General features: G+C 37.1%; 1 long non-coding RNA gene across 3 annotated transcripts in view; it reads right to left on the bottom strand.

Annotated features, from left to right (window-relative positions):
• Positions 1 to 25,320, bottom strand: part of LOC108384985 (uncharacterized) — a 50,618-nt gene that overhangs the window by 6,438 nt on the left and 18,860 nt on the right. The window contains exons 2-4 of one of the 3 annotated variants that reach the window (XR_012128185.1): positions 20,867 to 21,035; positions 10,571 to 10,772; positions 4,243 to 9,080 (exon numbers count right to left, since the gene is read on the bottom strand). This is a non-coding gene — a long non-coding RNA (uncharacterized lncRNA). Of the gene's footprint in view, positions 1 to 4,242; positions 10,773 to 20,866; positions 21,036 to 25,320 lie in introns of those variants that run through there. The other 2 variants (XR_012128184.1, XR_001850177.3) reach the window with 2 other exon arrangements.

Here is a 25,320-nt window from a genome sequence, read left to right as displayed (position 1 = left end):
GATTTCCATCAAATCCCAGAAGGTTTGGTAGAAGAAATTTAGAAGCTGATCCTAAAATTCATGTGGAAATTCAAGGAGCCAAGAACAGCTTCGAAAATAATCTTTGAAAAGAACAAAGTTGGGAGGATTCACACTTCCCAACTTCAGAATTTATTACAGAGCAGCAATAATCAATGGTTGAACAACATAACCAGTACAGTAATGGCATAAGGCTAGAAATGTAGATCAATGAAATAGAATGAAGACTCCGGAAATAAGCCCTCACATTTCTAGTCAACTGATTTTTAACATGTGTGCCAGGATAATTCAGTGGAAAAATATAGCATGTTCAACAAATGGTCTGGGACAACTGGATATCTACATGCCAAAGAATGAAGTTGGACCCTTACTTCATGCTATATGAAAAATTAATTCAGAATTGATCAAAGACCTAAATATTAGAGCAAAAATTATACACACTTAGAAGAAAACATAAGTTTAAATCTGTATGACATTGGATTATGGAATAGTTTTTATTATGGTACCAAAACACAAGCAACCAGTGGAAAAAAAGATAAATTAGACCTCATCAAAATTAAAACTTTTGTACTTCAAGAGATACTATCAAGAGAGTCAAGAGGCATCCCAAAGAAGGAAAGAAAATTTTGCAAATCATATATCTGATAAGGGACTTGATTCCAGAATATGTAAAGAACTCTTCCAACTCAATAATAAAAAGACAACAGCAAAAACCCAAACAACCCAATTTAAAAATGGACAATAGAAGTGAATAGATTTTTCTCCAAAGAAGAAACACAAATGTTCAATAAGCATATAAGATGTTCAACATTACTAATCATTAGAGAAGTGCAAATCAAAACTACAATGAGATATCAATTCATATTCATTAGGATTGTTATTATATAAAAAAATGAAACAAAACCAAAAAGTAATGTTGGTGAAGACATGGAGAAATTGGACTCTTGTGCATTGTTGGTGGGAATATGAAATGGTGCAACTATCATGGAAAATGTTATGGTGATTCCTCAAAAAATTAAACAAAGAATTACAGTAGGACCCAGCAACTCCACTTCTGGAAATATTCCCAAAATAAGTGAAAGCAGGGACTGGAACAGATTTTGAACAATCATGTGTAGAGCAGCAGCATGCATGATAGCCAGAAGCTGGAAGCAAACTGAGTGTCCATCAATGGATGTGTGGATGAAGAAAATGTGAAATATACATACAATGGAATATTATTCCATCTTAAAAAGAAAATTCTGACATGCGTTTCAACATGGATGAACTCTGAAGATATTATAAGTGAAATAAGCCAGTCACAAAGGACAAATACTGTATAATTTCACTTATTTGAAGTAGATGGATTACTTAAATGCATAAAGACATTAAGTAGAATTGTGGGTTCTGGGGAGCAGGGGGAAAAGGGTGGATGGGAAGTTATTTAATGGGCACAAAATTTCAGTTGGGGAAGATGAACTACAGATGAATGGTGAGATGGTTGCACAACGATTCAAATGTATGTAATGCCACAGAACAGTACACTTAAAAATGGTTATAATAGCAAATTTTGTTATTATATTATACCACAGTAAAATATTTAACTTAGAAACTAGTAAAAAGACAACATAATTAAAATATGGGCAAAGACTCTGAATAGAATTTTCTCCAAAGAATATATACAAATGACCAACAAGTACATTAAAAGATGCTCAATATCATTAGCCATTATGGAATTGCAAATCAAACCACAATGGAATACCTCTTCACAACCACTAGGATGGTTATAATCAAGAGGACAGATAATAAGTGTTGGAGAGGGTGTGGAGAACTGAAACCCTTATAGAATACTGGTTGGAATGTAAAATGGTACAGCCACTTGAGAAGACAGTTTGACAGTTCTTCAAACAGTGAAGCATACAGGTGTCATGTGACATGGCAATCCCACTCTTAGGTATATTACCCTCCCCCCAAAAATGAAAACATACACCCACACAAAACTTGTACATAAATGTTTATTGCAGCATTGTAATCATTAACAAGTGGAAACAACCCAAATGTACATCAACTGATGAGTGGATAAATAAAATGTGGTATATGAACAATGGAATATTATTCCGTGATAAAAAGAAATAAAGTGCTGATACATGCTAAAACATTGCTTGACCTTTGAAAACATTATGGTAAGGGAAAGAAGCCCATCACAAAGGACCACATGTATGATTTCATTTATATGAAATTACACTTACGTGAAAGAAGACAGACTCAAAATAATATATTGCATGATAACATTTATATGAAATTTTTAAAAAATCCAGAAGTATAGAAACAAAAAGCAAATGAGTGGGTTTGGGGAAGGAGCAGAGTTCATCTGCAAATGGGAACCAGAAAAATATTTGGGGGTAACGAAAGTTTTCTAAAACTGAATTATGAGGTTTGGACACCTGTATAAATTTACACAAAATCATTGAATTGTAGACTTAAAATGGGTGGATTTTATGGCATGTAAATAATACTGTAATGAACTTGTTTTTAAAAGAAAGAAGGAAAATGTTAGTAAAATACTGTATCATCATTTTCCTCCCATAAGGAAAACTAAGGAATCTCTCTTTTTCTAAATTTCCACTCCTAAGAAATGCTTCAAATTTTTTGCTTGTATTTTTTGTGTGTTTTAGAGAAAAGTGAGATTAAGTAGTTTTACTAAAATTATTCAAAAATGCATTTACAACTTGGTAAATTAATCATCCCACAAATATATATTGAGCACCTGCCCTTAATTTTTGGTTTTCTAATGATTTTATTGAAATACAATTCACATCCCATACAATTCCCCATTTAAAGTGTACAATTCAATGGTCTTGAGTATATTCACAGAGTATTGTTCACACCACCATCAATTAGAATATTTTCATTGAACTCAAAATAAATTCCTGTTTTTGGAAAGTATAGTTATTTTTCAGACACAAAAAACATGTTATTTAGTTGCCTCTAGTAGGTTTGTTATTTTTTAATGACAATAACTATTTTGAGAAGGTCTCAGTTTTCATTTCTAATATGGTTACTATTGGTAGACAAGCTACACAAACAAAAGCTTTTTGGGATTCTGAATAATCATAGAGCAAAGCATTCTCAAAATGAAAGGGTTTGAAAGATGCCAGCCTGTATACTTCCTCAAGTTCCACAGATTTCTCAGCCCTCTGGCAATAGTGCTTTCTTCTTTTACTACTTTGCTGAAGCTCTTCATGGTAAGATTACCCATAAATTCTGAATTCCAAAATCCAACTCAATTTTTATTCCTTGTCATAGTCGACAAGCCTCTGACATCATTGTCCTCTCCCTTAAACATCCTTTCCCCTAGATGCTTGTGACACCAACCTTTTCATTATCTCTTCCTGCTTTTCTGCCTTTCCACTCTGCTTCGCACACTCTTTGCCCTTACAGATTGGTTATTCGCAAGGTTCCAACCTAGGTTATTTCTCTCACTGCTCTAGGTATTTTTCCTGAGATGCTTTTTCACTCAAATCACTGGCTTCAGTTGCTTTCACTGTATCAATCAATGATTTCCAAATCTGCATTGCTTTCTCGGGTTTGACGCCCCTATTTCCCAATTCATATTAATGTTCCATGAGCATCTCAAAGTGAAAATGTCCAACTAAAACTCATGAACATATCTTTCCAAAATTCACTCTTATTGGGTTAAAAGATTATTAGCCATATATTTGCAAACAATAAAAAAGAAAACTCAATAATTAAAAAAAACTTGTGAAGTTATGTTTGAGTCCTTCTCTTCCTATCCACTCTATATGCAGTAGATCCCCAAATCCAATTCTAGCTCCAATACAGCTCTTATATCTGTTCCTTGCTTTTCCTCCCCTTATTCATGCTAGTAGCAAGTGTCCGGTTAATCAGCTGGCCTTGTCTTTCACATTTATTAGCACCATGCTCTAACCAACTGAGCTAACGGGCTGACTTCACACTATCTTTCAAACATACACATGTGTTCACTGTCACTTGGGTTTTTTAAATTCTTCTTTACTTCCTCCTCACTTATAGTATAATTTCAAGCTTCCTTTTTTTTTAAAGTCTGTTTCTGTTTTGTTTGTTCATTTGTTTTGTTTTTTAAGTTCCACACATAAGTAAAATCATACAGCATTTTGTCTGACTTATTTCACTTAGCATAATGCCCTGTAGGTCTATCTGTATTGTTGCAAATGTAAAGATTTCATTCATTTTTATGGTTAAGGAATATACACACATGCATATATATATATATATATATACACACACACACACACACACACACACCACCCCTCCTTTATCTACTCATTATCAATGGACATTTAGTTTGCCTCCATATCTTGGTTATCATAAATAATGCTGCAATGAACATAGGGGTATATATGTCTTTTTCAATTAGTGTTTTTGTTTTCTTTGGATAAATGTCCAGAAGTACAATTGTTGGATCACATGGTATTTTTATTTTTCATTTTTGAGGAGCCCCCATACTGTTTTCCATAGTGGCTGCACCAATTTACATACCCACCAATAATGTAGGAAGGTTCCCGTTTCTCCAGATCCTCACCAACACCTGTTATTTTTTGTCTTTTGGATACTAGCCATCCTGACAGGTATGAGGTGATACCTCTTTGTGGTTTTGATTTGCATTTCCCTGATGATTAGTGATGTTGACCATTTTTTCATATGGCTGTTGGCCATCAGTATGTCATTTTTGGAAAAAATGTCTGTTCATGTCCTCTGCCCATTTTTAAATCAAACATATTTTTTGTGTATGTATGTGTTGAGTTTTATGTTTTGAAATATATTTTGGATATTAACCTCTTATTGAATATGTTATTTGAAAATATCTTCTTCCATTTGGTAGGTTGTCTTTTCATTTTTTTTTGCTGTGCAAAAGTTTGTCAGCTTGATGTAGTCCCAAATGCTTGTTTTTGCTTTTGTTGCCTTTCCCTCAGGAGACCAATCCAAAGAGACTGATGTCCAAGAGTTTACTGCCTATGATTTCCTTTAGGAGTTTTATGATTTTGAGCCTTACATTTAGGTCTTTAGTTCTTTTTTCAGTGTATTTTTGTATATTGTGTAAGAAACTGATTGTTTTGCATGTAGGTATCCAGTTTTCCCAACATCACTTATTGAATAGACTTTTTTTTCCCTATTGTATATTCTTGCCTTTTTGTCATAGATTAGTTGGCCATATAAGCATGGGTTTTTTTCTGGGCTCTCTTCTGCTTCATTAATCTATGTGTCTGTTTTTGTGTCAGTACCATACTGTTTTGGTTAATATAAATTTGTAGAATAGCTTGAAATCTGGGATTGTGACACTTCCAGCTTTGTTCTTCTTTCTCAAGATTGCTTTGGTTATTTAGGCTTTTTACAGCCCCAGATTTTAAGATTATCTGTCCCATACAATTTCTAATTTATTTTTCATTTTTGAGGAGACCTCATATTGTTTTCCATAGTGGCTGTACCAATTTACATACCCACCAATAACGTAGGAAGGTTCCCATTTCTCCACGTCCTCACCAACACCTGTTATTTTTTGTCTTTTGGATACTAGCCATCCTGACAAGTATGAGGTGATACCTCTTTTTTTTCATTTTTGAGGAGCCCCCATAAAATATCTGCCCCATACAAGTTCTAGTTTTATGAAAAATGCTATTGGTGTTTTCAAAGAATCTGTAGATTGCTTTGGGTAGTATGGAAATTTAACAATATTAATTCTTATAATCTATAAACTTGGTTTATCTTTCTATTTACTTGGTTCATCTTTAGTTTCTTTCATAAATGTCTCATAGTTTTTTTAGTGTACAGATATTTCACCTCCTTGGTTAAATTTATTCCTAGGTATTTTCTTCCTTTGATGTAACTGTAAAGGTGATTGCTTTCTTAATTTCTCCTGATACTTTGTTATGAGTATGTAGAAATATGACAGATTTATATACATTAATTTTGTATCCCACAACATTACTGAATTCATTTATTAGTTCTAACAGTTTTTTGGTGGGGTCTTTAGGATTTTTGATATGTAATATCATGTCTATATATAATATCTGCAAATAGTGACAGTTTACTTCTTCCTCACCAATTTGGATGCCTTTTATTTATTTTTCTTGTCTGGTTGCTGTGGCTATGACTTCCGATTCTATCTTAATAAAAGTAGTGAGATTGGAAATTTTTATCTTATTTCTTATTTTAGAGGAAAAGCTGTTAACTTTTCACCATTGAGTATGTTAGCTATGAGTTTGTGACATATGGCCTTCATTATGTTGAGGTGTGTTCCTTCTATACCCGTTTTGTTGAGAGTGTTTATCATAAGTGGATGTTGAATTTGGTTAGATGCTTTTTCTGCATCTATGGAGATGTTCGTGTTTTTTATCTTCATTTTGTTAATGTGGTGTACCACATTGTTTGATCTGTGGATATTTAATCCATGTATACATGGATTAAATCCTACTTGATCATGGAATATAGTTCTTTTAATGTATTGTTGAATTTAGCTTGCTAATATTTTGTTGAGAATTTTCGCATCTAAGTTTATCAGGAATATTGGCCTATACTTTTCTGTTTTTGCAATATCTTTGTCTGGTTTTGGTATTATCAAGGTAATACTCGTCTTGCAGAATGAATTTAGAAGCATTACTTCCTCTTCAATTTTTTGGAATAGTTTGAGAAGGATAGGTATTTAATCTTTAAATGTTTGATAGAATTCACCATGAAGCCATCTGGTCCTGTTATTTTGTTTTTTGGGAGTTCTTGATTACTGATTCAATTTCATTACTAGTAACTGGTCTTTTCAGATTTTCTATTTTTTTCTGACTTGGCCTTGGAAGACTGTATGTTTCCAGGAACTATCCATTTCTTCTAGGTTGTCCAATTTTTTGGTATATAAACTATTTTTAGTGATACTTTCATGCTTCTTAACCAAGCTATAGCAGATGAAGTCCTTCATTGTCTGGCCCTACTAACCTTTCCAGCTGTATCTCTTACCATTCCAAATCCATACCCTGTCTCTTAGCCTTGCTTGTGGTGAAACTGTTCATTTGCTCAGATGGTGCTTTCTGTCTAGAGTGTCCATATCCTCTCTATTAGCAGAACCCATCTTGTGGATCTCTCTCTTATTGTTTTTTTTCTCAGGATTCTTCTTAAAAAGTCTTGTCCCTTCTACGATTTTCTTTTTCTTTCAGGCCAAGGCACATTTGCTTACTTCATCTTGCAAACTAAGAAATCCATCTGAATTAGCCTTTATCACATTTAACTGTATTGTAGGTATTTGTTTACTTTTCCATTTCTCCTCTAGAGTGTTAGTATGGGGTTATGTATCCTCTGCACCTGGCAGGTTTTCAAGCTCACTAACAGGTGTGCAACTGGATTAGTTGAGTCGGGAAAACATCAAAACAGTGCTCCCTTGCTTTCTCATTGAACCAACAACAGAGAAATCCATTTCTCTTCATAGTTAATTCAAGATGTGAATGAATACTGAATTGATTCTTTTATGGAAAAAACAGACATAAAATAAATAAATCTGATCACACAGAAAAAATGAAATTTTTCTCTTGCTGAGGGATCAAGGACTGCTCCCTGTAGTTTTGTGGTTTGCTGCTTCTCATAGATTAGCAATGTGGAGAAGGAGTTAAAGGGAAAAACAGATGCTGTGATGAGAGAACTCAGGGGGAAAGAAAAGAAAAACCAGGTGAGTTACTTGGAAAGAAAGGTACTGCAAGGGAGATAAGGAAGATAGAAAAATAAAAAGAGAAAAGATTGTGGGAAGGAATGTACAGAAACAGTACCAAAGAATAGTCAATTTGCTGCCAATAAGGAGGTACAGGGAAAAAGAAATACAGGAATAAGAGGAAACTCTGACAGGATGCAGCTTCACAATTCTTTTCAGAGCTCAAGCTCATGCCGGCTTCTTTATATTGTCTCTGAAGTATGTGTTCACCCTGACTCTCATGTCCATTTAGGTTTTCTCTGAAAGGTACTTCTGGGTCAAAAGGGCAAAGCCTCCATATTAGAATAGGAAACTGTCTTTTCTGGATATACATACCATTGTAGGAATAAATGCAGCTCACACTCCAATTGTTTGATGAAATAGTTCCAATAATTGTGAGCTTGGTTTTAAGATATTGATGAGGTGCTATAGAACCCCAGTTGGTATATTCAATTTCTTCTATCTGGTATGTTTACATAGTAAGATCCTATGCCAAATTTTAATACTCAGAAATAACTCTTGTTCAAAAAATATTTTAAGAGATCAAGACTACAATTAGTAATTGCTTTGGCTAAAGAGCAACAGAGCTATAAATTTAATCAGTTTAAAAATTGTAGCAAAACAAAAGGGTTGAACTTACAAATCCCTCATTTTTGAAAATTAAGGCTTTCTCCACAACTGGAACTTTTATTTGTTTAGTAATAAGCTACATATTGAATAAAGTAGATCCAAAAGTTGAAAAAAGTATTACAACATTTTAAAAGTAAACTATGCTTTCTTATTAAACCCATTAGTGATACTTGCCTGACTTTGAAAGACAATGCTCCATCTAATCATTTTTAAATCAGCGGACTATATAAGAAACTAAATATTCTGCAAAGGCATGATTATTAATTACCTTTATGTTCAAAATACTTTCCTACTTATTATTAGGCCTGCCTACAGAGAAATCTGTGTGTATATATCCATGTCAGCATTATTGGTCTCCATCTTTTTTATTAACCCTCTTCAAACACCAAACTATTAACTAAGCATTTAGAAACAAGTACTTTCTCTCAAATAAGGTTGCATCAGATCTGCCCTATGGTTGCCCATCATAGGGGAGATGGATTTGTGGGCAGGAAACGGAGGGAGAAACATAACACTTCTGTTAAATTTGGTGATTAGGTTAACATTCTTCCTTAACTGCTAGCTGCTTTCTTTAACATTTCATCAAATCTCTCAAACCTTGTATCATGGAATTACAGAGTGTTTGAGCCTGAAGGGAGTGGAGAGACCTTTTAGGTGAGCTCTTCATTTGATGCCTCAGGAAACTGAAGGGCAGAGATGGGCAGCCACTCCTGATCACACAGCCGGTCTGGAGAAGAGCCAAGATTGGAATTCAGCTTTCCCAACTCAAGCATAATCTTTGTCACATTGCATCACCTGCTTCTCTGTCCATTGAAAGGACTGTACCTTGGCATTTTCCATAGTCCAAGACATATTTTTAGATACATCAGCAAATAGGGTTTAAGAGAATTGGTATGGCTCCCACGTTAGAACAGGCTGTTGAACAATCTTATGTTTGCAAATGGTCTAAGAGGGGAAAGAAAGTGGGTAGGCATGGAGTAGGATAGTTGAACACAGGCAGTTTAGCTTGGCAGTTAAGAGCAAAGACTGCCTGGGTTCCTCCTCCAGCTGTGCCATGTCTCTCTGGCCTCTTTCAGAGGGTTTCTGTGAGAATTAAGCAAGCTAAAGCACTTATAACTAGGCCTGGCACTCACTGAACACCACCATGTGCTAGCTGTTATAGAAAATGCTAGATGGAGCTCCTTTTTATTTAAGAGAGCCCAAAACAACTTAGCAACTGAAGGGGTCATGTGTCATCACTCATCTGCAAAGACATGGTCCTTTCAACAGTTCTTCTGCTGCTGGGGTTCTGCACACATTTAAGATTCCAGCTGGGTCCCTCACCTGCTGCAAAGTTGGATTTTTCAGTGTGTCCCTAAGAGATCTTTATAAAAATAAAACCCATGATCTTCTGGGGGCTGCAAACAAGCCTGCTCCTTGAACCTACAGACCCACTCAGGAGTAAGAACCACTTTTCTCTATAAAACTAGAGATAGGAGTTACCCCCTTCCAATCAGTGTTCCACACCTTCATTAGCTGAACTGAGAAGGAGGGTCCAATCTTCAAATCAGGCTGAGACAGAAGACCCCGAGGTCAAGAATGACCTAACCATCCAAAGACCTTCCCTTTCTCTCCATCCCCGACAACATTTCAGCTTTATTAGACAGTTGTCTGTGAACATTCTTCATTTGAAACAAAACCCTGGGTGTGCCTTTTAGAGAACCATGTAAATCAACAAAGCTATACATACAACAGAGTGATTTGCTTAGCAGCCAAGAGTTCCCCACAGATAGTGCTTACACAGATCTCTCCGAAAAAAGGAAGCCCTGAGCTTCCTTATTTTCCTAGCATCCTAGGCTCACAAGTCAGCACACATCCTCCATACAGTGGACTAGCCAAATAGATACTGACAAACCATACTGACTATTACAAGGGCTTAGATTTGTGTGATTACTATTAATAATGGTGGAGCTCTTTTCTTTAAAATATTGCTATTGCATCTATTTATTATTTTAATCTTAATTTTATAGGTAATTCAGGAATGGCATATTTAAGAGTGATCACATATTTAGATTAATAGTGAATTTGCAAAGTAAAATATCATTTATGCATACTTTGAAAAATTACACATGCAGCTGTAGTTTAATCCATTAGAATGAGACTTAAAACAGACAGACTGGCAGGCATTCATGTAATACTAACGGCTTTCTCACATTTCCTTAATGATGTTATAATCACCTATGGAAATACCGAAAGCCATTTCCCATCTGCCCAACACAAACACGTTGCCTCCTGTTTTGTGTTTCCTCACAGTGACATGCGGCATTTCTCCTCCAGGTTTCCGGACAGTTTTCAGTACTGAAGTAAAGCTGTTTTTCCTTTCTCCTTGGGTTGTGTTAAGGAGTAACACATAAATCCCAGGCTGGCACCTTTCTGGAGACTGAAAATGACAAAGGTTAATATGGGGCCCTGGGGTTCAAGCGCATACTCGTGGGCTTCAGCTTCTCATAACACCCTCCCGAGACCCTCCTCCCAACCTGCTCCCGGAGTCCTGACCCAGACCTGGCCGCTCTTCTCCACCGACCACCAGGGACCCGCTCTCAGGTGTACTGTGATGTCGTTTCTCTGATGCTCATGTGAACATCTGGGCTTACTTTTCCAGCGGGCTTCAGTGCTGGCTCACTTGTCAGGGTCTTTGGTCATGCAACCTTTTCATCTAGGGGTGCTCGGGGGCCCAGTCCCAGAGGGGAGACGCCAGAGCATTCTCCGGCTCTGCATGCAGAACTGGTAAACACATAGCATTCGTGAAGCCAGAACTTCCAGGCATCACTGGCACACGCTGTGCTCTTGGCTGCAGTCTGCTCAGCGATCTGAACGCCCATTCCTGCACGGGCCGGTCCTGTTCTCAGCCACTTGTGAGAGGGGCCAGCTGCCAGCTGGAAGCGTTTTTATACATGACCGTGAAGATTTCATCCTGAGGAAAGCCTTCCCTGCTCCCTGAGGTGGTGCTGGGGCAGGACAGGCATCTCCTGTGTGTAACCTACTCCTGCCTTTGGGCTCCTCTCAGTGGTGCAAACAGCCCTCGTCCCTCGTGCCTTACAAGCTCCTTGGAAGCTGGAAATGGGTCTTCACTGTGCTTTGCTGAGCAGCGATCCATCCTGATACATGTGCAGGGTGCTTCCCGAGCTTCCAAACAGAAGCTCAAGGTACTGGCTAATCTGCTCCACTCAGACACCACACAGGACAGCACTGAACTCACTCACCCTCCCCTCCCCCAGAGCTGCATCTGCCCCTGAGCCCCCTAGTCAGTGGTCACTATTTACTTGGTTGCCCTAAAGTTTATTTTCTTAAACCTGGAGTCACACTCAACTACCCCGACTGTCACTGGAACCCCTTACCCACGAAGCTTCTACCTTTAATCAGTCACCCAAGTTCTGCCATCTTCTAACTTTTCAAATTTATCAACTATTTTTTACTCTTAACAACCCTATCCTAGTTTTAGCAACCATAATATGTCACCTTAATTAACACAGCTGCTTCCAAGCCAGTGTCCTTGCCCTCACTGCCTCCGCTTTCCATCTCTGTCTCTATCGGGAATCATCTTGTGCACATGGTTCAGTGGCCCCACTGCCCACTGGAAGAAGCCCAGCAACCTTATGATGATTTCACGGGCCACTGCTCTTTCACCTTGTCCGTCATCCATCCCTCCTACGTCGGTCACCGTGCCCGACTTCCCCTGGGGAGCCCTCCCTGTTCACACTCTCCCCCACTTTGCTTTGATCCTGGCCGCTCCTCTCCACCTCCTCTCATCAAGCTGGCTCCAGAGCCCAGAGACAAGGGAATGTGGTCCCTCTGGCACAGTGACTGAGTCAGGCTCGACCAATGGTCTCCATCAGCCCAGTGAAAAGTCAGTGTTTGGAAATATTGGTCAGGAAGAGCTCCTGCTGCTGCATTTTCACCCTGTGAAGTCTGAACCTGAAGCTGCTCATGGCCATCTGGACATAGACTACAGAGTTCTCCACGGAGATAGGCTAACAGAGCAGAGACGAGTCACAGGGACTTCTGACAGGTCGGAACACTTGGATTCAGGCTTGCTCAAACCACCTTCCCCCAGTCTTTTCACTTACTCAGACTTTTTATTTTTTTCTCTTTAACAAAACAGACTTGACCATCACAGATGGCCATTTAAGACCTGTAGTGATAGGCTTCTCCCTGTCCTTGGAAGAGTCTATAAGGTCCATGCTTTCTCTTACCTACAGACTCTTGCACAAGGTTCCTCATTTACTGGAATGTCCTCTTCTTTTCTTTGCTTAATTCCTATCATTCTCCAGGAATCAGCTAAGACCTCACCACTCCAGAGAGTCCTCTCCTGACTCCCCCAGTCTCCAGTCTCCCTGATCATGACCTTCGCATAGCACTTACCATCTTACATCCTAATTGCCTGTATAATTTTGGGGACTCCCTCTAGACTACAAGACCCCTAAGCTGGGATCATGTCTTTTCATTGTTGTATATCTGGAATCATATATATTTACTTACATGTATGTAAGTAATATTAAAGCCTCAAAGAGAGATAAAAGAGAAATTTTATCTTGGTTTAATTTAAAATGTGATCACGTGTATCAGAAAGATCATTCCCTTTGGTTAAACCATAGCGAATGAACTTGGCAAAGACAAGACTGGGAGTTTGCAGACCAGTTGCAGACACTAGGCAAGAAATGGTGGCATTATGAATCCCAATAGTGTGAGTGGGGATGGAGAAAAGTGATAGATTCAAGATGTTCAAAAGATACAGAGGCCAAATATTGAGGGAATATGGGGTAAAGAGAGGAAAGAAGTCCAGATGATTCAAGATTTCTTGAGACAGGGAACCCACAAGGACAAGGAGGAAGACTTTTGAAGTTAGGTTTTTAATATATATTCACAAGGTTTTCCAACCAACACCATTATCTAGCTCCAGAACATCTCATCATTTCTCAGAAAAATTCCCGAATCCCATTAGCAGTCATTCTGGTGCCCCATTCCCCTAGGCTCTGACACTGACTAATATACTTTCTGTCCCACTGATGGCCTAGCCTGGACATTTCATATAAATAAAGCCAAATAATATGTGGTCTTTTGCACCTGACTTCTTTCCCTTAGTATGTTTTCAAGGTTCATCCATGTTGTGGCATCTATCTGTACTTCATGCCTCTTTATGGCTGAATAATATTCCACTATATGGATATTAACTATCCATTAGTTGGTAGACACTGGGCTGTCTCCACTTTTTGGCTATAGTAAATAATGCTGCTGTGAACATGTGTATACAAGTTTTTGTGTAGATGTATTTTCAATTCTTTTGGGTGTACACCTAGGACTAGAATTGTTGGGGTATATGTTAACTGTATAATGTTTTAATATGTTTAACCATCTATGTTTTGCTTTTTGAAGACCTGCAGACTGTTTTCCAAAGTGGCTGCATCATTTTATATTCCTACCAGTAATGTATGAAGGTTTCAATTTCTCTGCATCCTCATCAGCCTTGTTTTTGTTTGTCCTTGATCATAGCCATCCTAGTAGCTGTGAAGTAGTATCTCATTGTGATTTAGGTTGGTATCTTCCTAATGACTAGTGACATTGAACATGTTTTCATGTGCTTTCTGGCCATTTGTATATCTTCTTGGGAGAAATGTTTATTAAGGATCTTTCTATTTTGTTTTTATAGATGGTAAACAAAATTTTATTCTAAAAATAGATTTAAGTAATAACTAAATACAAAAAGGTAGTAGTTATAATAAAAGGGAGCAAAAGTAAACAGGAATTTGCTTTAAATTTTTTTCTAAATTATACAAAATCATTGCTACAATATGCTGCCAAATCTCACTTGTCAGTATTTGAATCACTCACTTTGTGAATTATCCAGGGAAATTTTAATATCATAGGTTGACTATTGCTGAATATTTAGACATACATGTGGATTGCTTTTTAACTTTAAAAGTAAATACATTATCAAAGAATACAAATTGAAACCTTCATATGCTTATTTTAAATGGGGTTATTTGTCTTTTTGTTACTGTGTTGTAAGAGTTCTTTAGATGTTCTGGATACTAGACTTTTTCATATATATGATTTGCATATATTTTCTCCCATTCTGTGGGTTGCCTTTTTACCTCCTTTATAGTGTTCTTTAAAGCATCATTTCTCTATTTTTCTTTTGTCACTTGTGCTTTTGGTATCACATCTAAGATACCATTGCTTAATCCAAGATCATGAAAAATTAAGCCTATGTTTTGCCTAAGATTTGTATAGGTTTATCTCTTATATTTAGGTTTTTTATTTGTTAGCAGTTAATTTTTATGTATGGTATAAGAGGTTCAACTTCATTTTTTGGCAGGTGGATAATACAACCATTTGTTGAAAAAACTATTCTTTTCCCCCATTGGATTGTTTTGGCATTCTTCTGCAAAATTAACTGACCACAAATATATGGGTTCATTTCTGGACTCAGTTTTATTCCATTTATCCATCTGTCTATCCTCATGCCAGTACCACACAGTCTTATTTAGTGTAATTTTTTAAAGTGTTTTGAAATTGGGAAGTGTTGAGTTCTTCAACTTTGTTCATCTTTTCCAAGATGTTTTTAGCTATCTGGATCTTTTCAATTTCCATGTGAATTTTAGGATCATCTTGTAAATTTGGCAAATAAATCATTAGGGATTTTATTGAATTTGTAGATGAGTTTGGAGACTACTGTCATCTTAAGTAAGTCTTTCAACTCATGAACATGGGATATCTTTCCACTTATTAATTTATTTCAATAACTTTCTGTAGTTTTCAGTGTTTGTTTTTGTTGTCAGTGTAGTTTCAGTTCTTTTGTTAAATTTATCCCTAAGTGTCTTATTATTATTGATGATATTGTAAATGGAATAGTAAATTTTCTTTCAGGATTTATTCATTACTATTGTATAGAAATACAACTGAGATTTGAAAAATTGACCTTGTTGTATCTTGCAATCTTGCTGAATTCATTTATTATTCTAGGACCTTTTTATGTGTGCTAGTTCTGTTTTTGAAATATCAAATTGTAGGTGTTGAGCATGCTGTCGAACATAAAAGTCCAGGTTTAGGAAAGAGTCTGGGATGGATGGGTTTGGGAATTCTCATGGGAGTGGGTGATATAGAACAGGGAGGTTGTGTATAGTTGGAAGAAAAGAAGCCTGTGACAGACCCTCAGAAAATACAGGCAGAGAAAGAGGACTCTGAAAAGCAATACACTACTTTGATTTTCACCTAACAATTAGGGTTAGAAATCCAACTTAAAATTCGAATTCTACCCCCAACCTGGCCCCACCCATCTCTTCTTATATATTTTTCCTGATTCTGGTGAATTCATATGAAGAACCTTTATCTCTTACCTGAAGAACTTTTATTTCAAACTTCTCTTTTCAAACCATATATAAAATTATTTAGAGAAATATTGTTAAACATTATGAGAACTGACTTCACTTCCTCATAATATCATTCATTATTGATGGTTACTATGAACATTTTGGCCAAACTGGGGAATTGAGGTCACAAAGCTATTGATATTTTAAAATATTTATATCCAGATTTTTGTTTAAGGAAATGGAAAACTGAAAATACCATCCTAGAATTGTTTCTGAGGACAAATTTAAAAAAATTGCTTAATTAATGGCATATTTACAAAGAAGTAGAAGAATTTGGAAGTTTCTATCTCCATTTCCTCTTTAATTTTTTTCATACTTGACATTCCTTTTACCCCACAGAGCAGGTTCACATCTGCTGTGTGTTTTGCTCTTATTGATATGGATGCTCCAAAGTCAACAGGTGTTTTCTGATGTCAGAAGTCTTTCGTGTTTCGTTTGGACACATTCCAAAGTCGGATAAAGACATGTTTAGCTGAAATGGCTTATCTCTCATAGGACCAACTGGCTAGAAGATGCCTGAGGCCTCGTTGCCAGGGAATTCTCCAGCAGAGTTTGTCCATGCAATTCATCAGACTTTCAGGTCTCAGGTAGTCAGTGTTGTAGGATGTACACTGTGACTGGGTCTACATGGAAACTTTTTGAATCAAAACTTTGGTCTCTAGAAATATCTAGGAATTGTTTTTAAAAGGAAATAGATAAAGCACATAGTAACCCTTTTTCCTTGATTTCTTACTAAATTTTTGGTCAGGAGATCCACTGAGAATCTGAAGTTTGACTATATATACTGCTATGTTTAAGCATATAGGACAAAGCACAACATTTACATAGTTCATATTAGAAAGGACCATCTTGGAGATTAGCCAATTTATTTATTTCTACCATGAGCCAATCGTGTTGAAAGAAAAAATTCTAGTCCCATCAGAAAAAAAATTTACTAAAATATTTAATTACATTAAGACCTGGTTGTTTGCTGAAATTATATCATGTGCTTAATTATCTATTTTAAAAAAATGTTTGGATTTCCACTAAAGGAAGTTACATTGCTCTAAATTATCAATTTAAGTTATAGATTATATTATTCTCCTTCTCAAAGTTATTGAAGAAGCTCTTTTCAAAACAGGAAAGGAGTTTTGGTGTACTGTTAAAAATAAAACATGGTCTATACACATATGGATTTGGGGGATTTAAACATTTTTCTCACACTCTACATGGCTACCCTGCTTGCAAGCTCTAAATTTCCCTTTTTAACATTGGGAATCATTTTATTGAATTGCTCCATGACAATTCAATTGGTTTCCCTTTCATAAATATAATCAAAGTCTTACACAATTAAAATACATATCAAAATTAGAATCTATTTAAAGGCTCTGACCAAGAGTTCTACCCAGAGAAGGAAAAGATCTGGGCCCTGCTCCCTGGATGTTTGAGCCAAACTGAGTTGAGTCCACATGCCTTGAACTATGGGGAACAAACTGAGCAGGAAGGACATGGACCTGCTTGTAGTGTGCGCAGACCGAGTCAAAGGGCACGCATGGTGTTGTGAGGGGGCATAACCTGAGCAATTTGAAGAAAAGGAAATGTTCTTGAGTTTTTTAGACTACCCTTCATGAGAGACATCTCGCAGTTTGGGATATGTTTCAGCAAGAGGCAGTCTCTATTTCCCGATTTCTGATTTATTTCTGGCTGTGAGCAGTATCTTGGTGGGGCTGCCATGAGAACAAATCAACAGAGATTCGTTGCACTCTGCGCTGCTCTTGGTGACGGAACCTCTTCTGGTCCTGGGTGACTCTTCCTATGCCATGGCACAGTCCCCCCTCTGCTCTGAGGATTCCTGCGAGCAGCTCAGCTGCACCCACCCCCAACCGAATTCTCATTCCCCAGTCCCTCTGATGCACGTCCTTTCCCCAGCAAACATCAGGACCAGGGCTTCTGCCTGCTGTCCCTTCTCCTGCCACCTGCCTGTGACACATGCCACACTTTTGTGGCTTTCAATGGAGTTCAAGGCCCTGTCATCTCTTAGGCTGAGTGGCCCCTCCTAGTCTCTTAGGGACCTGCCCTGGCACCCCCGTGCCAAAGTCTGGCAGTTTATACCACGTGGACCTTTCAACATTCCTGATTTACTTTGATTGTTCAGAGAGGGTCTGTTTTAGCTAACCTCTTATCATTCAGCAGGCTGAACAGCACAGTTGGGCTGAGTCAGGTTGGGGATTACCTGATTGCTTATTTTACAGAAAGTAGATCACACAGTGGTAGAGAAGCCCATCCTAAGGGCGGGCTGCAGGGAGGACAGCTTAAGCCCTCACCACTGAAACAGAAAGACCTCGACAAGGTGGCCCGTGTTGGGTAAGTGCAAAACGCAACTACCTCATGGGGATATTTTTCCAACACATTCACACTTCAGATCATCCCATGTTTTGATTCACAGACATAGCCCAGCAGGTACATTCCATATGCCATCACTTTGCTGCTTCCAGCGATAGGAAGCCCCCCTCCACCTTCAACACTGGGAATGGGAAAGACTGTTCTCTCCTTCTCAAGTTCAAAGTCAGGCTGTCTCTGTGCATCCTCCCTTGCCTGGCAGGTGATGGGGATACTTGCAAGGAGGATTTGCTGCTTTTAGAGATTTCAGCATTTTGTGACATCTCCCTTTCTTCTTCCAAACTCCTTAATCCCCCAAACTTATCAAATTGGGTACTCTACTACTCCTGAATTGTATTGCTTTTTGAGAAGTAAGGAGAGACTATTAGATGGGACTTCCTTACCGATAATTACCAGCTCAGATTTGCTACCAACTTCTGGACATCATTTGCATATTTTCAGAACATGCTTTTTCTTTTTTGTCTTGTGGTGTCTTTTTTTAATATATAAGAGCAGGTAGTTAAATATATGTCTTTTTCCAGATTATTTTATTTTAGTGAAATTGATACTGGGGTTCTTGTTCACGGAGCTGCACTCAAGGTAGGAGAGCAAGGCAGAGGCTTTTATTTATAGAGAAAGTGAGAGGACAGAGCTCCTGGCTGGAGGTGACAAGAGAGCCTTGGGGTGGTGTGATGTCTAGGGGTTTTAATAGGCAGTTGAGAGATAAAGGGCTAAGGATATACACCTGCTAAGTGGTCCCAAAATTTACTAAAGAAACATTAAGTCTTTTCTTCCTGGTTATTTACAAGAAATTAACTGCTCTGATTTCCTCCCAGGATAGCAGCTTCCTGGTCTGGGAGCATATCTCTCAAGGCTGCCTGCTTTGCTCCCAAGGTGGGATGAGTTATTGTCTGCTTGTTAAGAAACTTACTTTTTAACCAATTGGGTTTTAAAATGCAACCTTATTTTCAAGATGGAATCCTTCCTGTTTTTACTACATTGTTTTGGGCTTGCTTGCTACATTGCCCAGGTTGCAAATCATTTGTTTAGAGCTGGAGGAAGAAAAACAGTACTTGGATAAAGTTAGAAAAACAAGCTGGGTCCTTCAGCAGGCCAAAGCAAATCCCACAATAGATTATCTTGCTTTGTTTTTTCCAGAGGCCCTCACCCTACTCTGTCTAAACCCAGGGTCCCTGTCTCAAAATAACTACACAGTATGCAAGAGGAGGGAATCAATTAACATCTTAAAATTTATCTGCAATAAATTTCTAGGCCCTGTGTTCCCAGCACTGGGGAGCCTGTGAAGGTCTTGGAAGTGGAATGGAGGGAAGGAAGGAAAGATGGAAGGAGGAAAGGAAAATGACTTGCATCCTCAGTGACACTTAAGCAGCCCCTGTTATAGACAACCCCCACCCTTCCTGCCTCCCCCGCCAGATGACTTTGATGTGGAGATATTTATTCTTGTGGTTGCTGTATTTACCCTTGCTAACGGAAAGGGTAGCTAAGGATACAACAGAATGACTTGAAGATTTATCCTGTTTAGTTCTATGTTCAGTTTACAATCTGCCAAAGTTCACATTAGGGTCTATGTAAATGCTTAGAAAGTATCAATCTCGTGAATATTACTTCATTGCAAGCACTTTGCATCCACCATAACAATGCATTTCACCAAACCATGAAAAGCAAACCATTATTACCTGTTTTAAAGATGAGAGGCTCTGAGTAATATGCCCATTGTCACACACCATAAGCTGCAGGGCCAAGATTTGAAATTAGGCTATTAAATGCTATGTTACATAATGATACTTATTCCTCTCTCCCTGGCCCCTTTCCCCCCAAATTTATAATGCATTATTTACTGGGACTGGAAAGCAGAGGAGCTGAATTGCTTCTTCCAGGACAGGGGTACTTGGTACAGGAATTATGATTAGAGGGAAGGAAACCACCCCCATCTCCACCTATGTCTAGTGTTGGCAACCCACCTGGTTGGGTTGCTGAAATAGGATTTAGCTCTGCTCCTGCAGTAGCACACAAGGGCACAGAGACCACCCTGCCCCACTTCCTCTGCTCCTCTGGAGCCTAGCGTTTATGATGGTTCAATTCACCCTTTGGGTTTTTCAACTGCCTGTATTCCTCCAATCCATTCCTGTTTTGCTGAAATTAGCCAGATTTGATTGCTGTAGTAGCCCTCAAAGAACCCAAATCTTTGAAATTCTTATAAAATTCATGGCATAGTGCCTGGCATCACCTGGCTTAATCCTCTCAATAATCATTCCTCAATTTATAAATTATTATCTGGAGGCACTAAGAAGTAACAATCTCAAAATCATTTAACTGACAGGTGGTGGGACCTATAGAAGTCCGGCATTCTTTATCCACAATTCTGAAATCCACACAGCTCTAAAAACTACTGGCAAAACCTGGTCTCAATTTGATGTGTGGTTACTTACAATCACTGTATTACTTAATATAAAATTCAAGTTGATGTGACAACAAAAATCCATGCTCCTTCCCCCTGTAATGGACTTGAAGGCTCCACTCCTTTGTCATTAGCCTATTGACCTATGCCCATATGCTCATCCTCCATGCCATGGCTCCTGGGGATAAATACGACCATCTTCTACCGACTGGAGGTTGTTGGGAGCTATACAGTCTCTATCATGAAAACTTGCAAATTGGAGCCAAAACCTACCCAATGCACACACACACGCACACTTAACAAGTAAGTTTTCAAAGTCATACTTACTGATATTTTGTGCCCAGAGAAACCCTCCCTCTCTGTCTTTAGCCACTCCAAAGAGCATCTGCAAGACAGTTTGCTCTGCAGTGGTGCAGCTGTATCCTGGTGGGAAGACTACCTGGGCTGGCTGACTGGTTGGATCCGTAGGCTGGTCTACAGTCTCTCATCTGCATTTCTAGAATCAAAAACAACAACAGTAAAAGACCTCAAACCAGTGAAAATTTAAATTATTTTTACAACTTATTTGGCAGAAAAAAAATCTGATGTTGAGGTTTCTTTATAATATCATTTACACACTAAAGATGAATGTTCATATGTTTTGTGCTAAAATTTTAATGTTTGCTTACACGGTGCTGTGTGGGACCTCTCTGGTTTATTAATTAATGTAGGAAGTATGCATTATATTTTCTTTGTACTTGGCCCGAAGGTTTTAAAGAAAGGATTAAGTTCCTGTAATGTGTTCATGCAAGAGCAAAAAGCCCAAGTAATCACCAACAAAAAATTATTTAGCATATTTTAATCTAATTAAAAATACATTTTTGATATAATTTTAGTAATATGCTGCCTGCTAGCCATTTTTACAGTGAAGTTTCTGATTCAGTCACTAAAATGCTAGCTAACCACACCTGCAATATACATGAAATGTTATTTGCATAGAAATAATCATTATACAGACACTGTAACATTGTAAGCACTGAAATTTTAAGAAATGTTAACTATTTGATATGGAGTTAAAAAAAAATTTATTATAAACTTGCCCATATTTTAAAGTGGAAAAGTTTAAGTAATGTTTGGAAAACACTAGACATTTAAATTTTATTTGAAAACCTGCAGGAGTATGATTTCAACCAGCAAAAACATTATTAATAGGTCCCTTTCTTCTGCCAATCAAACTGGTGTTGCTTGGTGCCATTGTTAGGAAAAACACAAATCCAAGCCTGAGCCCTGAAACTGAATCTGAGTGTCTGTGATTGCTTAGGAAGTGGTTAGCCTCATGACTGTACATATTCATATAATATGTGTATATACACATGTGTATAAAAACACATACACACACATATTAACTAGTCATGAACCAAGGCTATTGAATTGCATGGAAAAATCCATAGATCCCCCAAAATGTCTGAGTTTTCCTAAGGCTCATGAACCCTGCTTTGAAAAAGCACTAGATAAGCACATACATTTATTCAGTGCTTCAAAAGCTGCCTTCAAGTCATTCCCTGGGTGAGATAAAAACGTAAGTACACTCAGCACCCAATGAGGGGCTGCCAAGAAGGACGATAGCTTCTTTCCAAACCTGAATGCTAAAGAGGAGTGGCAGTAAATTAAAAAATGAACCAATACAATTTTTAAACGAACCAATAAAATCTCAGCAAATTTGATTGAAATTGAATTCATTTGAGATTTTAAATGTTTACTTTTATTACTGAAAGGAAAAAATTTATGAAGAAACTTCATGTATCGCATTGTCTGGAACCATTACAAAGTATTTTGTATTTTGCTCATCCTATCCATGCATTTTCCATTTAGTGAAAGTAAACATACTGGATATTTTGTATTGCAGGACGCTAAGCCTGATGTTATTCCACACAACATGTGTAATGAGGATGGATATCTAGCCTGGTAATAAGCTGCACTTCAGAAAAGACAAAATAAAGAAAGCAGGAGTTTTTGTCCTCAGCAAGGGTGCTGAAAAACATGAAGTTTTTCCTGTTTCAGAGAAACCTGGAAAAGTCTAACCTTGTGCTAGGTCACTCTGCAAAGCTGGACTGATCTAGGACTAAGGTGAGGTCCTTAGGTCCTAAGATCAGAGGATCCTTAGGTTCAGAATTTGGTTTAGGACACTAGGACAATTCCCATATTTTCCCAAGTGCATCCAAAGCCAAGAAATCTATAAAAATAGTTGAACATACTCTAGGAATGGTTTGTAGAGCACAGGGTTACTTGTTTTGCAGCTTTATCTTCTATATTAAATTTCTGTTCCCTGGGGTGTATTAAATGACAGCATGAGGCTTACTTGTTTAAAAAATAGTACAATACCTCAATGGTATAAGGCATCACAAATGAAAGTGAAATTGGTCCAAAACATTCTGTTCGATATATAATATTGCTGTAATGTTTAGATTTTTGATAATGAAAGTCAGTTTTCAAATTATTTGTTTTTCAATATTAATGTAACGTCAATAAAATATGAGTGAATGTGTATAGACATAAACATATATATTTATGTAATATTTAATCTACCAATGATCAAATTGACAACTGTTGTAATAATATAGAAAATATATATAAGTGACTTATTTCTGTCCCGTTCTCAAACAAATGTTTGGTGTGTTCCTGGAGTCAAATGTAGATCTTTCTCAGCCGTACTTGCATTTTTTTCTTTTAAGACTTAAAGAGGTAATGAAGAACACTTCCAACGTTTTCCTGGATCCTTCTTGGTAGATTTCAGAAGGTCTGATTGCATCCTTGATATCATGAGCCACCTGAACAGTTGTAGGGAGGGCTTTTTTTTATTGAATATGAGGGCAGCTCAACTCTGTAAACATGTCCCTCTTGGTATCAGTTTAATTGAAAAGCTGCCTTCACTTATTGAAAATTTGAGTCTGAATATGAGGAAGAGAGTCCATTTTCTCCCAATAATTTTGTATTTTGAATATGAGGAAGAGAGTCCATTTTCTCCCAATAATTTTGTATCCTTCTAGAAACTGTTTCTCTTTTCCAGTGGGAGACTTCATAGTTATGTCTATTATGGGCATGTATAAATAAATGAAATCCTGGCTAAATGTCTAGTGCCACCTATTGGTGGTCAAGTATACATTGAATCTTGGTGACATTCCCACTAAAGAGGAAGTAGAAGTGATTTTGATGTTTTTTTTTTTCCAATTTATATGTCCATATGCATACTTTATGATGATGACTGTATTTAAATGATAATAATAATAATAATATAATATATATATAATAATAATTATAATAAATATAATAAGTTATGGTTTGTATTATTCAATCCCACAATTATCTTAAAGCAATATATGCTGTGACAGTCTATTTTCAATAGTAAATGAAAAAGGAAAAAAGATCTAGGGTACAAGGAAGAAACAACACATGACATCTGCACATTTTGTTTTTTATACTTGTCTTGAAATGCATATTGTCACCCACAACACAAGGTATCCTGACTATGCACTATATCTTTTCAAATAGACTTTGGATTTTTTTCCCCTGACATTTAAAAGCTTGAGATAATGAAGTTATTTCAACTTAATTACTTAAGAATAAATGGGCTATAAATGGTGCTGAGACAACTGGATTTCCACATGCAGAAGAATAAATAAAGTTGGACTGTACTTCACACCACAAACAATAATTTACTCAAAATGGATGGAACTCCTAAACAAATGTGTACACATACAATAGAATATTATTCAGCTTTAAAAAGAAAGGAAATTCCTACACATGCTAAAACATGGGCAAATCTTGAGAGCATTATACCAAGTGAAATAACCCAGTCAAAAAAAGAAAAGTATTCTATTTTTAGGAGGTAGTCAAATTCATAGAACAGAAAGTAGATAGTTGCCAAAGGCTATGGCGGGGAGAGTGGGTGCTGTTTAACTGCTATGGAGTTTCACAGCTGTAAGGTGAAAAGACATTCTGAATATCAGTTTCACTTTATTTTTTTTTACTTAACCCTGTTGCACTACAGTAGTACACATAAAAATGGCTAAGATGGTAAATTTTATGCACATTTTAACAAATTTAAAAAATAAATACAATTTTCTAAGAACTGGATCAAACATAAATGTAAGAGCTAAAATTATAAAATTCATAATAGGAAACATAGGCATAAATCTTCATGATCTTGGATTATGCAAGTTTCTTAGATATGACAGTACAAGCACAAGCAACCAATGGGAAAATAGACAAGAGTTAACAACTTTTGCTCTTCCAAGGGCTCTTTCAAGGGAGGAAAGACAACCCAGGAGAAAACACCTGCAAATCATATATGTGAAAAAGGACTTGTATCTAGAATATAAAAGGAATTCTAACAACTCCACGATAAAAAGACAGCCCATTTTCAAAATGGGCTTGAGAGTCTGAATAGACATTTCTCCAAGTAATATATACTAATCTGCAGTAAACACATGAAAAGATGCTCAGTATTATTAGTTTTTAGGGAAATGCAAAACAAAACCACAGTGAGGTACAGGTAACAAACCCACTAGAAAGGCCATATTAAAAAAAAATTGATACTAAGTATTGGTGAGGATGTGGAGAAACTGGAACTCTCACATATTGCTGATAAGAATTTGAAATGGTACAGACACTTTGGAAAACAGTCTGCAGTTCCAGACTGTTTATGTTTACTGTTAAACATAAAGTTGCCATATGGTCTAGCAAACTCTACCGCAAGAGAAATGAAAACGTGAGTCTGCGCAAAAATTTGTATACAAATGTTC

Source organism: Manis javanica, chromosome 2, assembly GCF_040802235.1.
Source record: "Manis javanica isolate MJ-LG chromosome 2, MJ_LKY, whole genome shotgun sequence".
Taxonomy (NCBI): Eukaryota; Metazoa; Chordata; class Mammalia; order Pholidota; family Manidae; genus Manis; species Manis javanica.
This window is presented reverse-complemented; position numbering and strand designations above follow the sequence as displayed.